Raw genomic sequence first — 14,522 nt, 5'->3', positions numbered from 1 at the left:
CCCGGGAAAGCTCTGTGCCCTCCTCCCATAGCCAGTCCCTGGTTTCTTTGGGGGGTGAGGGTGGCGGCAGAGGTTGAGGTGGATATCAAGCCATAGGGTTCCAGAGTGCCCCTCGGCGCCCAAACATTACACAACCATGGAAGGAATTAGACACGTGGGCACACCTCCCTCCTTTATGTTTAAGAAGAAAATAAATAAGCCAGCCAGCCTGGGGAAAGCCCCGAGCGGCTGTGGGGAGGTGGGCTTGGGCAAAGAGCTCTCCCGGCTCCCATCCCGGGCATCAATCTGTGAAGCTTCACTGGAACCAGGAGGGCCGCGCCGCCCAGGGCGCGGAGGAAACCTGGGTGTGCGGTTTCCGCAGTCGCCACCCTACCCAACAGAGCCTGCCCTAGGCTGCCCTGGGTTGCTCACTGCGTTCGGCAGCAAAGTGAGAACTGTTCGTCAAACGTGGTCCGCAGCTGGTGACACTAATCGCGTGTGTCTCTCGTCGGGCAGCGGCCGCAGGGTGCACTAGCCCCAGGGTCGATCTATCTGGGCCTAGGGTTACCTTGCCTTGGGGAATCCCTGGGGGGAGGGTCCCGGGAAACGCCCCCCAAGCTGGTGACGCCCAAACTCCACCGTGCAGGGGGGAGGACAGGGCTCGTCGGGATGTCCCCGCCCGTGGGCCTTCCCTCCCAGGGTACAACCAGAGGACCCGGCGTCGCTGCGGTCCCCCGAACTCCGCAAAGCCCCCAGCCCCGACAGCTGCCGATGCGGGAGTTCAGAGCCGGCCCCCGGCGCTCCGAGAGAGACTGAGCATGGGACAGCCTCGTGGGCCCTGCACGCCCCGCAAAGTTCTCTGCGTGTGCTCTCGCCCGGCGCCCCAGGGTCTCCAGACTCGCGCCCCCAAGGTACGCGCATGCGCCGTCCGGCCCCTCCTTTGCCCTGTCCACCGCCCTCTTCGTCCTGGGGCCAGGGACGCCAGGGCCTCGACCCCCGCCCGCCCGCCTGCCCCTGGGCACCTGGGGCCGCGGTCCGCCGCCTGCCGGTCCACCGGGCTAGCGCACCGAGGGAGGCGGCGCCAGGCAGGGCGCAAGCGGCCGCCTCCACCCCGCCGCCCGCTGCCCCCGCCGTGGGGCCGCTGCGTCCCCGGCCCCTGCCCGGCGCCGCCTCCGCGCGACGGTGCCAGCCGCGCCCCCATGACACGCACCGCCCCTCGGCCGTCCCCCATGGGTCCGGCCGCTTGGTGACCGCCCCGGAAGCCCCGCCCCGGGGCCCGAGCCTAGGCCCTGGGCGGGACACACCCCCGGACGGCGGCTCCTGATTGGCTGCTGCGGGGGAGGGGGCGGGCCGCTTTCGGCCATGCCCTCTTCGGGTCGGGCCGCGGTGGCACCAAGGGGGAAACTGAGGCTGGGGAGGCAAAGGGACTGCCCAAGGTCACCCGGCGAGGGAGAAGAGCGCTGCGAGGGGTCGCTGCGTGCCCCTGGGCATCCGCGACCCCCAGGCCCGCGCACCGGGAGGGGCTGAAGTTTAAGTGTGGGGCAGGCGCGAGCCCGCGGGACGGGTGGAGGTTCCCGCCGGGCGCCCGTGCCACGCTGGCGAGGCCCGCCTCCCCTGGCGAGCCCCGCACCGCCCGTCTGCCTGACGAGCCGGTCTAGACGAGGAGCGGGTCTCGGACCCTGTGGGGCTGGCAGCCGGCGGGGAGGGAACCTTTCCCGGAACCCCAGGATGCAAAATAGAGAGAACGCGAGCGCCAGCGGGAGCACGCGCCAACAGGTGGCGGGGGTGCCAGGGCGGGTGTGGAGGGCGGGGGAAGAGAAGGTGAAGGGCATCGCGGACGGGCGTGGGGAGGCGCCGCCGGCTCCGACCCTCTGCCCCCGCCCCGCCCCGCCCCGCCCCTGGCTCTCGGTGAGCCTTGCCGCCCCTCTCCGTGCGCTGGGGTGAGGGGCTGATTTGGTGCCCAGCCGAAGCGCTGGGGCTCTGCCAGCGCAGGGGGAGGTCGCGGCCCAGCAGCCAATTGCGAAGAGAAGGGGAGAGCGTTGCAAAGCCGCTTTGTTGGGACCGCGCGGTCGGAACTCCCGGACGGAATGCACAAGCGTCAACGTGCCAGCGCAGGGTGCCCCTCCTTTGGGAACGAAATGTGTGCTATGCCAGGCCTCCTCTCTGCCCTCAGCCTGCGTCTGCCACTATGTTATTTGTGGCGACGAGTGCACAGGAGAACCTAAAGGGAAGAAAACTTCAAACACAAGCCTCCATTACTCTGGAGGAACTGGAGATCAGGCCCTGCTGGGCCCTTTTACAGTTCCTCAACTCACCCTGCTGATTAGTCCTATACCTGGGGTGAACTTTGCCCCACCCTCCAGACACCCACAGAACCTTCGAGCTTGCCCACTGACAAGCCCAGCTTTTATTGCATATGCTAGCTAGTGATAGCTAATGTTTGTCTATCAGAGTTTGCAAAGTGACCTGTACATGTTATATCCTGGATATCGTAGGTGGGCAGGCAGCAGCATTGTCTACTTACCCGGCAAGTGGTAGTGTTGTACCTGTTGTCCTGGCTGTAGTAGTCAGGGAGGCCCCTGTGGAGCCCATGAGCTGCATCCTCACGAGGACCTGGGCACAAAGATGGCATCTTACATCCCCCAGGTCCCCAGGCGCCAAAGGGAGAGAGTCTATGTGCCGGTGTGTTGGCTCTTTTTCTCAGATGGTCAACTAGGCAGTTGGAAAGAGCTAGCAAACATGTATGGACAAGGACCAAGGGTGTACAGGGCTCAACAGAGTGATCATGTACACGCACCAGTCACAGAACATTTATATTCTTGGGTTCTTGGGGCTCCCAAGGTTTTAGGGAGGAAACATCTTGTTGTCACGTGCTCTCAGCAGCCTTCCTGGGTTTCCTGAAGGAAGAGGGAAGCTCAGGGCTTCTCTCATGGAGTAGCCTGGCCAGAACCAGCTCCATATCTGCTGTCTCTGGGGGAACTGTGGGTTTCTTTAGAGAAGCCACTTTCAGAGTATAGAGGTAAGAGACCTGTCACATGCAGAATGGGAGAAGCTGTCACAGAGGGCACAAGCCCTGCTTGAGGATGCCTCCGCCACCCTTTCTTCTTTCAGTGTTGATGGGTATGGGCACCAGAGGTTCTGCCTGCACAGAGGCCAAGTAGAACTCTAGTTCTGGAACTTATAGGTGCACTGGAAATATCTCTGGGCTCAACTGAGAATCCTCCTCTCTTGGAGCACATGTGGTTTGCTGTCCTGGCTTGTGTGCTGCCTCAGCCCCTTTTCACGTTTTTTAACCTGTAAGATGTTCCAAGAGGTCATCATGCCCACATTACAGTAAGAAAAACGAGGGACCAAGAGTCCCCTGCTGCACCAGGTCATGCAGGACGGTTGAAAGGCCCAAGAGAAGGTAGATCCGTAAAGCCACACCTGCTGCGTGCACCCACCTGCCAACCACCAGGGCAGCAGGAGAATCTGGAAGCTGGAACATTCAGAAGAGGAGAGGAAGTACCCAGAGGGGGCCACTGCAGGGCCATGGGTGTGCCACTCTGAGCAGGCAGCAGGTTAAACCCCAGACCTGGGAAGTGGGTGTCACCAGTCATCTGTGTCCAGACAGCGTGTGAGGCTACTGCCTGCCCCTGCCCCAGTGAAGCTTGTCCCAAAGGTCTGGGGCTCAGGCTGTCTGTTTACCCTGCAGCTTAGGTAAGCCCTTTCCAGGAACCACCCAAGGCCTCTGAGGGTCACTGGCTTGCCCTCTGCTGATCTGCAGCCTCCTGTCGGGTTGGCTTTGTGTGGCCAGGGTGTTTAACCGGGGCAGTGGTCTCTGATCTCCTGGAAGCATGCCCTCCGATCAGGTGGTGGAAGTCCGTCAGGGCAGGGCAAATAGAGAGCTCCTGGTAGGTTGAGGCTGGACCTTGGTGAGGGCCAGCTGTGGGCGTGCTTGTCCGCCACCCTAGTACTGACATTCCAGGTAACACAGTATTGTCCCGCTAACGTACAAAATTCACAATAGCCCCCCAAGACAGCTGGGTGCACCCCCATTTACAGATGAGGAAACCAAGGGCCAGGAGTGACAGCACTTGGCCAAAGTCCCTAAGAGGAGCAGGAGACCTCTCCGTTCAAATCCACTCCGCCATCAGCATCAGCACCTGCCCCGGGTGCCCTGGGCTTGGCTGTCTGGTGCTGAAGCCACCTACCCCCTGACGTCTCAGCTGCTGGCAGACATTGGAAGCCTGGTGTTCAGAGTCAGTCTGACCCCAGCTGCCCCAGGGGGTGGCAGCAGCAGGTTTGGAAGCCCTGGCAGGAAAGAGGGCTGTGCTGAAGGGGAGAGAGGGTGGGAATGGTACAAGGTAAGCAGAGGTGGCAGGACCCTGGCCAGGCAGGGCCTTGTGCTTGGGTGGGGAGTGGCGCTTTTTGTTCTGAGGGTTGTGGGAAGCCTATCATGGAGGGTTGTAAGGAGGGGCATGACCTCATCAGGTTAGTAATAAATGATAACAGGTGCTTGTTAACCAATGGTCTTTTACCCAGGTGGTGGGTGAAGCTGCAGGCTCACTCTAGGTCTTCAGGCCCAGAAACTGCTACTACTGTGGGCTCTGTACCCCTTTGACAATTAACCTGACTCTGATCAAGGGTAACAGACTGGCCTGCTCACCTATAGGCCTTGGGAAGGCCAGCACAGCCCAGCCACAGCATCGCTGCCTCCCCGGAGACAGATGCCTCCACAGCCAGCGCACAAGCTCTGCCCCCAGGTGGCTTAGGCAGCAGTGGCTGCTCCCTCTAGTCCAGAGGTTGGACCCGAAGCTTCTGGATCAGTGTGACCTCTAGTACCACGGGAGTCTCACTGCAAGGCATGGAGTATAGGTGGATTCATTTTGATCTGTGTGCCAGTAGGCGCTGTAGCACTCTGACCCAGGCAGGGGCCGACCCTGAGCTGCCCTGCCATGGGCAGGCAGGGGTGAGGGAGGCAGAGACAGGCTTGGTGTGATGGTCACAGGTGCAAAGTACAGAGCTCCCCTTCCTCCCAGGCCATGCTCACCAAGGTTTTAGTTAGATGCGGTCTGAAAATGTAAATGGAAAATTCCAGAGATAAGCAATTCATATATTTCAAACAACTTATATATTGTCATAATTGTTCTATCCTGTTGTTAGTCTCTTACTGTGCCTAACTCATAAGCATGCCCGAATAGGAAAAACTATCTATGTGGTCTGGTACTGTTGAGGATCCAGGCATCCCCTGGGGTCTTGGGACAGATCCGTCACAGATGGTGGGGGACTACTGTACCTGCAGGTATATATGCCTCTGCCTGGACACCCCCTTCCAGGTCCTCTAGGGAAATCAATAGGCCAAGCGTGGAGCTGGGCTCCAACAGACTAGACTCAAATCCTTGCTGTACCTTTTAGTTCCTCTCCCACCTCAAGCATTGGACTTGACTCCAGTCTGAGCCTCCTCATCCTCCAAGCAGGGCAGGGACGCCTACCGGGAGGGTCCTGGTAGGAAGCTGAGGAGGGAGCTCACGGAGTGCAGGGACAGGGCCTGATGGTGCTCCAGCATGGTAAGCGCTGGTCCAAGGGTTCTGCCCAGGGCTGCCTCCCCAGGGAAGCCTGCTGGGCAAACACCTTGCTGCAAAGCCGTCTCCTGTCTGTGTCACCCCCCGCCTCCTGCACCCTGTCCATGCCCCACCATCTTCAGAGCACATCTCCCTGGCCTGTCTCACCGCCCAGAGCCACTAAGACCCCAGCTGGGTGCCTGCTCCTTGCCCCCTCACATGACCTTCCCTTCCCCTAAGCTGCCTGCTCTTTGGTGTCAGCAGGCCCAGACGGTCTGAACTTTAGCCCAGGAGAGCCTGCAGGCCCCTCTGAGCCTCCCTGTGAATGTGGCTGAGCAAATGGAGGGATGCTCTGCTGGCATAGCTAGGTCTTGGTTTTCACTGAAATGAGGAACTAGACCATGCTGTCAGGCCCTGGAAGAGACAGGCTGTCTTTGACAAAGTCTTCCTGATCAGCAGCAAGGTATAAACCACGACATTTCAGACAGTTTTCTAGAAAGCTCCATCTGGTTGTTTTAAAGAAATATCCTTATTCTTCCTGAGATCACGTCCTTTATGTGCTTTTATTGTTGTTGAAAATGCCTTTTCTTAATGAAAACTTCTGAGATGAAGTGCTAGCAGTAGCTGGTAGGGATTGGTTTGTTTTGACTTGGCCCAACAAAGACATTGGCACCCCATGTCAGTCTCTGTTCAAAGCCATATTGGCGGAAAGCCCGAGGCCCCACGAACACCCCACCCTTGTCCAGACAGCGCTGTTCACTGATAAACTAAGGAGTGTTGCGAAGGCTTTGTGACAGTGTTCCAATCTTTCCGTGCCCAGCTCTCTCCCCTGGTTTTATTTGTGATAGTTATTCTCAAGTCAACACGTTGGCTTGTGTTGAGACTTGTAGCACGGCATAGAAAAGTCTGTGTGAGCGCCTGATTTTGATCTTTAAGGAGGCCCAGGCGCAGGGTGTGGGCGGTGAAGCCTGCAGGAGTCACACCCACGGGAGCCCTGGCTCACACGCCACTGGGCACCCTCCCAGGGGATCAGCCTGGGGAAGCACATGCCCTCTACCTAGAGCCTGGGCTTCTGGGGCGCGGGGGTGACTGGAGGCAGGAAGGAAGCTTAAGGAAGTTTGATTGCTCTTGGTTTGTGAAGGCAGTCTGTGTTTCTCTGGGGGCTGTGACAGGGGGCAGTGAAGGACAGGGGCCTCGAAATGCCGGGGCCAACACCCTGGCAGGCAGGGCTGTTGGGTAACTGGTAGGAAAACAGACCGGGAGACCGTGACCCCATCACTTTACCTCTCCAGGTGAAAGCATCATGGCAGGTATTAGTGCCGAGCTTGATATTAAAACCCAACCAAAAAACTGGTGAGTGCTCAGTAGGACCGAGGACTGGCACTTTCCAAGCAGGAGTCCTGTTTTCCTGCCGAGCAAGACCCCAGTGCTGAGTTCCTCTGGGCAAGCAAACAAGGTGGGCTCCGGCGTCTTGTGGGCAGATAGACGTTCCCTCTTCAATCCCGTGTTCCTGGCCTCTTGAGGCCTTGGGGTATGTTGGGAGCTGTGCTGACCATCCACCCTTCCTGGCCTGTCTAAACTGCTGTCCCCTTGACACCTCCAGCTCCCCCCAACCCCCGCTGGGAGTCTGTCCTCACTGACCCCTGGATCCCTGGCTAGCCTCCATCTCCTGCCTATCTCTTTCTTCTTCCTGCGACATTTCCTTGCCTGCCTCCCTCGCCAGACTGGGAGGGCCTCTGCCTTTCCTACATGTGGCCTCGAGGGAGGCCAACAGACCTGCTGCAAAACGACACCAGCTCTATTGTCACGTGTGTGCACGTATGAACACGCAACAGCAAAGTCCACCCTTACGTACTACTAAACGCACCAATAAAAAATGTGGGGAGAAAATTTTAAAAAGAATGGCACCGGCCTCATGTTGTCCACCTGGGAGCCCAGGCATCCAGGGCTGTGGCTGCACAAGAATTTGGACCCTGCACATGGGAGGCCTCGAAATGCAGGCAACAGAGCTGGGACTTTGCCCTGGAGACAGCAGGGAGCTAAAGGAGATGTTCAAGCAGAGCAGTGACAGGTTCAGAGGCAGAGCACTTACCCACCTGCTTATCCTCATCTGCCCGGATCCCAGAGGAAGGAGCAGGACACAGTGTCCTGGACGTTGTTCCACCAGGCCCAGTGGAACTTGGCCCCCAGGGTGGCAGGAGCTGGAAGTGGTCTTGCCTGCATCTAAGCAGAATGGAGTGGGAGAGGAAAGGCGCCCCGTGTGTGGCCCAGAGACACCTCCCTGTGGGGCACTGTGTGATGAGCACACGCAGGCAAGTCCCATGACAGATGGAAAACTCAGAAACTGCTGTTCATGGGGGCAGATTGCATGTCTGAGCTCTTCGGCAATCTCTCCAAAGGCAGTGGGGTTAGGACAGTGCAGGCAAAACCAGAGGACGCCACCTGGGAAGGGCCAGTGCATTTTAGAAGGCAGTTTGCGTCCAGCTGTGGGAAGGGGCAGGGGGAGATCTTCTTACTCTACCCTTTTTATCAAGAGCAAGTCCTTGTCTCCTTCCCTCCCACACAGAGGTTACACAGTATCGAAGGCAGGGAACACCTCGCCCCCGCTCTGCCCAACAGTCACTGCCATGCCACCCAGCCATTGTGTGCCTGCGCCTCCCTCCTGGCTCGGGGAAGTCCAGGATGAGCCCGCCTGGGCCTGTGGCCTCGCCTGTGGAATTCTTGGGGGAATGAGAGCCGCACCCTGTGCTCAGCCCACGGCTTGTGCATCTCCACGGTTGCTGTTTGAAATGGAGTCTCTGATCCAGTCTGTCCCCGGTGGGCAGGCAGTCTGCTCAGGAGGAGGCGCTCTGATGCTGGTTCTCGCTCACGGTGCCTTGGCTCCTTTCATCCTGGTATCACTGGTGAGTCTCAGGACCCTAGAAAGAGTATTTGTGGGCTTCCATGAGGTCAAGGATAGAGGGTCCTTCTAACAAGGCTCCACATTTGCTGCTATTTGTCCAGACCATCTGAAACCCAGTGCGCAGCCGGAAGCTCAGTGATGACAATCAGGGTTCCGGATTTGCAGGGCCAGTCCTTACGCTCCAGTTGAATTTCTTTCCCTTTTTTCTGCTACTCCTTTTAATGCTCATGAGTGCTTCCTTCTAGATTGGCAAGGCAGGTAAGAGAGGGTCAGAGTTTCCTGCTTCACTTAACCTGAGGGATTTTGGGTCCCCAGCTGATTCCAAAGAGATTCCCCGATTGACTCCTGACACCCTGACTTCCGTCCACTCACCTGCTGCCCTCCGAGGTCACGGCTTTGCAGGACTGGCAGACACCATGGGGTGAAATGCCCCATGGCCCCCTCTGGGTCGGGCTGTCCCCTACAGGGTTCCCACTGTCCTGGCAGCTTATTGGTGCTTTTAACATTGTTTCCTAAGATTATTTTCATCTTCAATGTTTGCTTCTTCCAGAGGGGAAGTCGGTCCAGACACTGTCAGCTGCCATTGCTGGACCCTTATTTCAATCATGGACGCTCTTTGCTTTCCAGGTGGGGTTTGCTACCTGTCCAAAGGCTGGGAAGCTGGAGGACAGGACCTGTCCTTGTGCTTTGTGGCCATGCCTCACCTTGCCAAGTGGGATATTTGAGCATGTTGCTTGGGGGCAGTGCTGATCTAGAGGCAGGAGCTGCTATCTCCCTGGGCTGGGGGGACAGGTGTCTGAAGCACCTTCGAGCTTGACTGCCTAGAGAGGTGACTAAGGAGTGCTCCCTGTGCGCAGGGCTCTGCTCACGCCTCACAGCCCTGCTGGCTCTTCCTCAGCCTGCTCCCAGCTGTGGACGCTGCAGCCACCTGCCTGGGAGCGCGGGCGGGCTTGGGGCCCGAGAGCCCTGTTCACATGTGCTCATTTTTTCCACTGTTCTCACTGCTCCCTTCCAGGCTCGGTGACCTTGGACAGCCACGGCTGCTCTGAGTCCATTCCCGACTGTAAAACGAGAGGCTGGACTGGCCGATCTCAAATGTCCCTGCCAGCCCCGGATTCTGCGTTGTGCCAGAGGTGTGACTGTGACATGCCCCAGAAGGGAGCCTGTGTGACGCTCAGGGTGGAGGGCTGGGAACAGACACGTGATTGTGCACAGCTCAGCCTCGTGGCAAATTGCAATCACTGACTGTGCTGTGCTTTGGGCCAGCCCCAGCCGGAACCGAGCCCTGAACCCCTGCCCCGGGGCTTGGCTCCATGTCAGTGGAACCTCCCAGGCCAAGCAGGTCAGCTGAAAGTCACTCACCTTGGCCTCCCACAGACTGCCCAAGCCCCACGGCAGCCCTTCCCACCCTCCAGGCTGATTCGCCACTCCACTTCCTCTCTGGGTCCTGCCACGTCCCGCCCACATCTTTGGTCTGAAAGTCCACTGTGGCTTATTTCTGGCACCAGCAGAAGTGAGGGCCCTGCTGCTGGGGGCAGAGTTGCCCCCAGGGCCAATTAACAACGTGGCGGGACCTGAAAGCAGGTTCTGCAGGTGTCCTTGACTTCTTGCACGCAGTCAGGGGACCCCAGGCTCTGGGAAGTGAAGGCCAACCTGGGCCTCGTTGCCTAGTAGCTTTTGCCTCCTTGGGGAGGAGCCCAAGAAGTCCTCTGGGAAGGAACCTCTGAACAGGGCTGAGGCTCATTAGAACATTCTGAACTGTGGTTTCCTTGAGGGCAGGGCCCATGGAGCCCCTCTGTGTCCCAAGGGCAGGCAGTCCTTGAGAGGAAGGCTGGGACAGCTGCAGAGGCTTCTCTGGCTCCCCCACCTCCCTGTGCCTGTCCTCAGGGTTGTGGAGGTCAGCCGCACAGGCCAAGGAGCTCCAGAGGGACTTCCCCAGCTTGGCGGCGTCCCCTTCCCGGTCTTACTTTTGTATTCCACTGGCCTCCAGGCTCTGTCCACCTGCCCAACTCAGTTCTGGCCACACCCCTGAATCGCTGGCAGCCCACAGGCCTGGACAGAGCCCCTTGGCCCGACACCTGGGGTTGGCCAGGGTCATGTCCTCTCCTCTCTCCCCAGCCACACCACTCCCACAGCTTCACGTCATGCTTGCTCTTCCTTCTGAAGGGCAGCTCCTTCCCCCGTGTCTGTTTTTCCTTTGAAGACTTACTTCAGGTGCCACCTCCTCCAGGAAGGCCTCCTAATCTCTCCCCTCCTCCCTGGTTCCAGGGACTCCCACTGAGGTCACTATGGTATGTTTGTTTGTAGGCCGTCTCCCTCACTAGACAGGAAGTGTCTTGGGAACTGGGCTCTCAGATGATTACTAATAAAATAATAACAGGAATGATGACATAAAAATAATCATCTAACCATCCTCATAATAATAACTGAATCAGGCAAAAGTCGACCACGGATGCTAAGATTAGTGGGTCAAAGTTCAGGTAACTGGATGTTCATCAAGTCTCAAAGTATCTCCTCCTAATGACAGAAGGAAACCGTGGCTTTGCAGCGGAGGGTCTGGCAGACCTCACCTGCCCCAGGCCCTGTCACAGAATGGCTCACCGCCGCAGGCCTCATAATGGGATGCACCAAGAAGGGCTTCCTCTGGCGGTCCTCCTGCCAGCGGGTAAGCTGAGTCTCATCGTGGTGGACAGTCTACAGAACAACTGGCTCACACACGAAGACCGAGGTGCGCTCAGGTTCAGGGAGACTCACAAATCACACGTGGGAGGGAGACACTGCACGCACACAGGAGGGTCTCACTCAGCCACACGGGAGAATGAGGTGACCTCCTGGCGGACGCGGGTGGAAATGGAGAGCATGGCGCTCAGCGAAGCCTCCAGACTAGAGCATCAGGCTCCCTCTGCTCCGTGGAAGTGAGAGCAAGACAAGGGGAAGGGGGTCAGATACAGTGATGATGTAGGGAAGATGAGTGGAGTGGGAGGAGGAGGAGAGGGGAAGGGAAGGGGAGGAGATGTGGGGCCATTCAACAAGATCACACCCTGTGCATGTCTGAATGTACCAGTGGGAACTCCACTTCTATGTCTGTGTCGAAATACGATCAAACATAAATAAACAAAGGATTGAAAGGGAGGTCAGTACAGCAGAGGAGGAGAGTAGGGAAGGAGGAAGGGGTGGGATGGAAACAGAATTCCTTGTGTATGATTTCGTCAAAATGAACCCAACCATTGTGAATAATTAAAATGCTCTAATAAAAAAAATCCTTCATGGGCTGGGACGCCCCTCAACGGCGGATCACCTGCCCAGCGTGCCCCAGGCCCCAGGCCCATCCCCAGCATGCCTGTGCCCATGCACGCACACACAAAAGCACCCCATCCTCGGAGATTTTTTTTTCCTTAGAATTTTACATCCTACACGTTCAAATTTAACAACACCCAGCTTGTTTTGTGTAGAGACTTTTCGCTAGTGAAATAGCACGCAGCTACTTTACACTGCAATACATTTATGGTGAGGAGATCACACATGCCCTGGGTTTGCTGGTTCTTATCAGGGTGCATGCAACCCGCTCGACATTTAGACACACTCTGTCTTTTACGAGTTTTCCTGTAGCGAGGTATGCATAGAACTTGACTGACATTTACTGTTGAAAGGCACAGTTCTGTGGCATCTCGTGCTCTTACAATATTGTATGACCATCACTGTCATTTGCTTCCAGAACTTTCTCCATCATCCCCAACTGAGACTCTGGACCCACTGAACACTAACTTCCCATATCCCACGCAGAGCTTGGATTTGCTGTAGGGAGGCTTGGGGACACTGGGTGAAATCGGGTCTGTGGTTCAGACAGTGTGTCCTGGCTGACTTTCTGGTATGAACCTTTTACAGAGATTATTCAGGACAGCGATGCTCAGACCTTTTGCCTTCACGACACTTTCACTCTTGGAAAGTGTTGAGAACTCCAAAATGTGTTTATCTTGGCTTTTGTCAAGATTGATAGTATTAGGAATGAAAACTAGGAAAATCCTTTAATATTTAATAATTGATATAAAATAACAAGAAGCCATTCAGATGTCATAAATGATATCCTAATGAAAATGATTGTGTTTTTCAAAGCAGAACATTTTTGAAGCGCTCCTGCATGTTTGGCTAATAGGGAGCCGTAGCTGGATGCTCACGTCTGCTTCTGCGTTCAACCTGCTGCCGGGCTACTTTTATTGACATCGAGGAAATCAATTGACCTAATGCCCAGGAGGGTCCCGTGCTTTGCCACTGCTGTCCCTCCGGCCTGAGGGAGGGGGTGTAGTGACTAGAGGTCATTGTGGGAACTTGTCAGAACTTCTCCAAGATCCAACAGGAGGACGTCTCTTTTCTTTTCCTGCTTTCGTGCAGTGTAATTCACAGATCATGCAAGTCACCTTTTGGAAGGGCACAATTCAAGGGTGGACAGAGTATTCTCAGTTGCAAAACCCTCATCTAGTCTCCCCTGGGCTTCTGGGAGCACGTTTGAGGTCAGTGTGTTCAGGCCAGGGTCAAACCAGGAGAGCAGCCCTGTCCCTGGTCAGAAGACACAATGGAAAGAGAGGTGCCACATGGCCATTCCCTGAGGAAGGCCCAGAGGGGCTGCCCAGCAGAGAGGGTGCCAGGAATGCCCATGACGGACGCTCGGTGGGTAGGGCCATGCCTGTTGTCCCCCTACAGGCTGGTGGCCAAGACGGACCTCAAGTGGCCTCCAGAAAGCTGGTCTTCAGCTGCTGAGCTGGACCACGCCGTGTCCCGGTGCTCCTTCCTCCCTGGCCCCCCTCAGCCTGGGGAGGATGTGGAATGAGGGGCCTGACTGTGGTGAGGTCTTCTCTTGGGGCTGCCCCGCGGCCTCCACGGAGGGCAGCGGGCTCCAGGGCATTCTTTTTGCTCGTTTCTTCCCAGAAATGCAGCTGTCCTCAAGCCACGGACAGGGGCTGATTCCTCACCCACCTGCCACCAGGAGGGGAGAGGGCCCAGCACTGCTCCTGCAGGGGCCGGGAGAAGTCCCTAGGCCATGCCTTCCTGCTGAGTGGGCGTCTGTCTAGAGGACACTGGGCCTCGAGGCGGGGACACCAGTGAAGCGCTGCGAGTGTCCCGGGGCCGTGTGGCCACAGATTCAGAGGCTTAAAATGACCTGATTTCATTCTCTTGACCTGTAGATCAGAGTGTGAAACAGGTCCCTGGACCCAAAGCCAGGGTGTGGGTGGGGCTGCCTCCTTCCCAGGGCTGCAGGGAAGAGTGACTTCCTCCACTTCCTGGCCCTTGACAGAGGCCCCTGTCCCTTGACCTGCGACTCCTTCTTTCACTTTGAAAGGGGCAGTGCCTTCAGGTCTCTCTCTGACTCCGACCCCCTTCCCCTTGAAGACCCTGGGGATTCCACTGGACCCACTGAGGTCACCCAGGTAATCTCAGGATTCTTGACCTGGTCACCTCTGTAAGGTTCTTCTGCCACGTGAGGCGATCTGTGCGCAGGTTCTGGGGACGAGGGCGTTGACACCTTGGGACCATGATTCTGCCAGCCACAGTGATCAGGAGGGTGGCACCGGGGCGGATGACCGCCATCCCTGAGCCTCGGCGTCCCCACGTGGGTAGAGGGGACAAGGAAAGGCCTAGCTCACCCGTGGTCAGAGGCTGGGTGGGTGAAGTATCTGGAGGTCCTCGGCGGGGCTGGCCCTGGGGAGTGTGGGTAGAGAGTGTCCGCGCTGCCATCAGGGTGGGAGTCGCAGGGGGAGTGCGCTGGAGGAGGTGGAGAGGGAAGGGGGGAGGAGGAGGGAAAGAAAGGAGAGGAGGGAGAGGAGGAGGAGGAGGAAGGGGAGGAGTTTGGTGGAGTGACAGGTGGGAAGTTTTCTGAGGCCCCAAGGGCTGCTGTGCTGGCTGTGCGGGGGCTGGGTGGGGGCCTTTGCCCTTGCAGCCCAGGGACGAGGTCTCGACAAGCTGCCAGGCTGCCCTAGCACCCACCCGGCCTGGGCTGCCCTGCCTGCTTCGGAATGGTAGATGTGCCGCCCTGGGGTGGGGCAGGGGAGGGCTAGTTGTGCCCTGGGCCTGTAGGAGACCCCCTTTTCCTGAGGACCTTGGAA

General features: G+C 57.6%; 1 protein-coding gene and 1 long non-coding RNA gene across 12 annotated transcripts in view; one reads left to right on the top strand and one right to left on the bottom strand.

The window, feature by feature from the left end:
- Positions 1-1,140, bottom strand: part of Ppara (peroxisome proliferator activated receptor alpha) — a 60,771-nt gene extending 59,631 nt beyond the window's left edge. For 4 of the 8 annotated variants that reach the window (XM_076855479.2, XM_076855482.2, XM_076855481.2 and 1 more), the window contains exon 1: positions 412-886. The gene's annotated coding sequence lies outside the window, so the exon portion shown is untranslated. Of the gene's footprint in view, positions 1-373; positions 891-1,001 lie in introns of those variants that run through there. The other 4 variants (XM_076855477.2, XM_076855484.2, XM_076855478.2 and 1 more) reach the window with 4 other exon arrangements.
- LOC143398613 (uncharacterized) lies at positions 240-13,700 on the top strand. 4 transcript variants are annotated; one of them, XR_013091268.2, is made up of 6 exons: positions 240-890; positions 8,089-8,425; positions 8,526-8,682; positions 8,975-9,051; positions 9,440-10,715; positions 10,952-13,700. It is a non-coding gene; the product is annotated as an uncharacterized LOC143398613 (long non-coding RNA). The 4 variants fall into 4 exon arrangements; XR_013155453.1 differs by having other exon boundaries at positions 9,440-11,152; positions 12,541-13,700; XR_013091266.2 differs by having other exon boundaries at positions 9,440-13,700.
- The last annotated feature ends 822 nt before the right edge of the window (positions 13,701-14,522 follow it).

This window comes from Callospermophilus lateralis, chromosome 4 (genome assembly GCF_048772815.1).
Source record: "Callospermophilus lateralis isolate mCalLat2 chromosome 4, mCalLat2.hap1, whole genome shotgun sequence".
In the NCBI taxonomy this organism is placed as follows: domain Eukaryota; kingdom Metazoa; phylum Chordata; class Mammalia; order Rodentia; family Sciuridae; genus Callospermophilus; species Callospermophilus lateralis.
The sequence above is the reverse complement of the archived record's forward strand: the minus strand, read 5'-3'. Positions and strand labels throughout refer to the sequence as shown.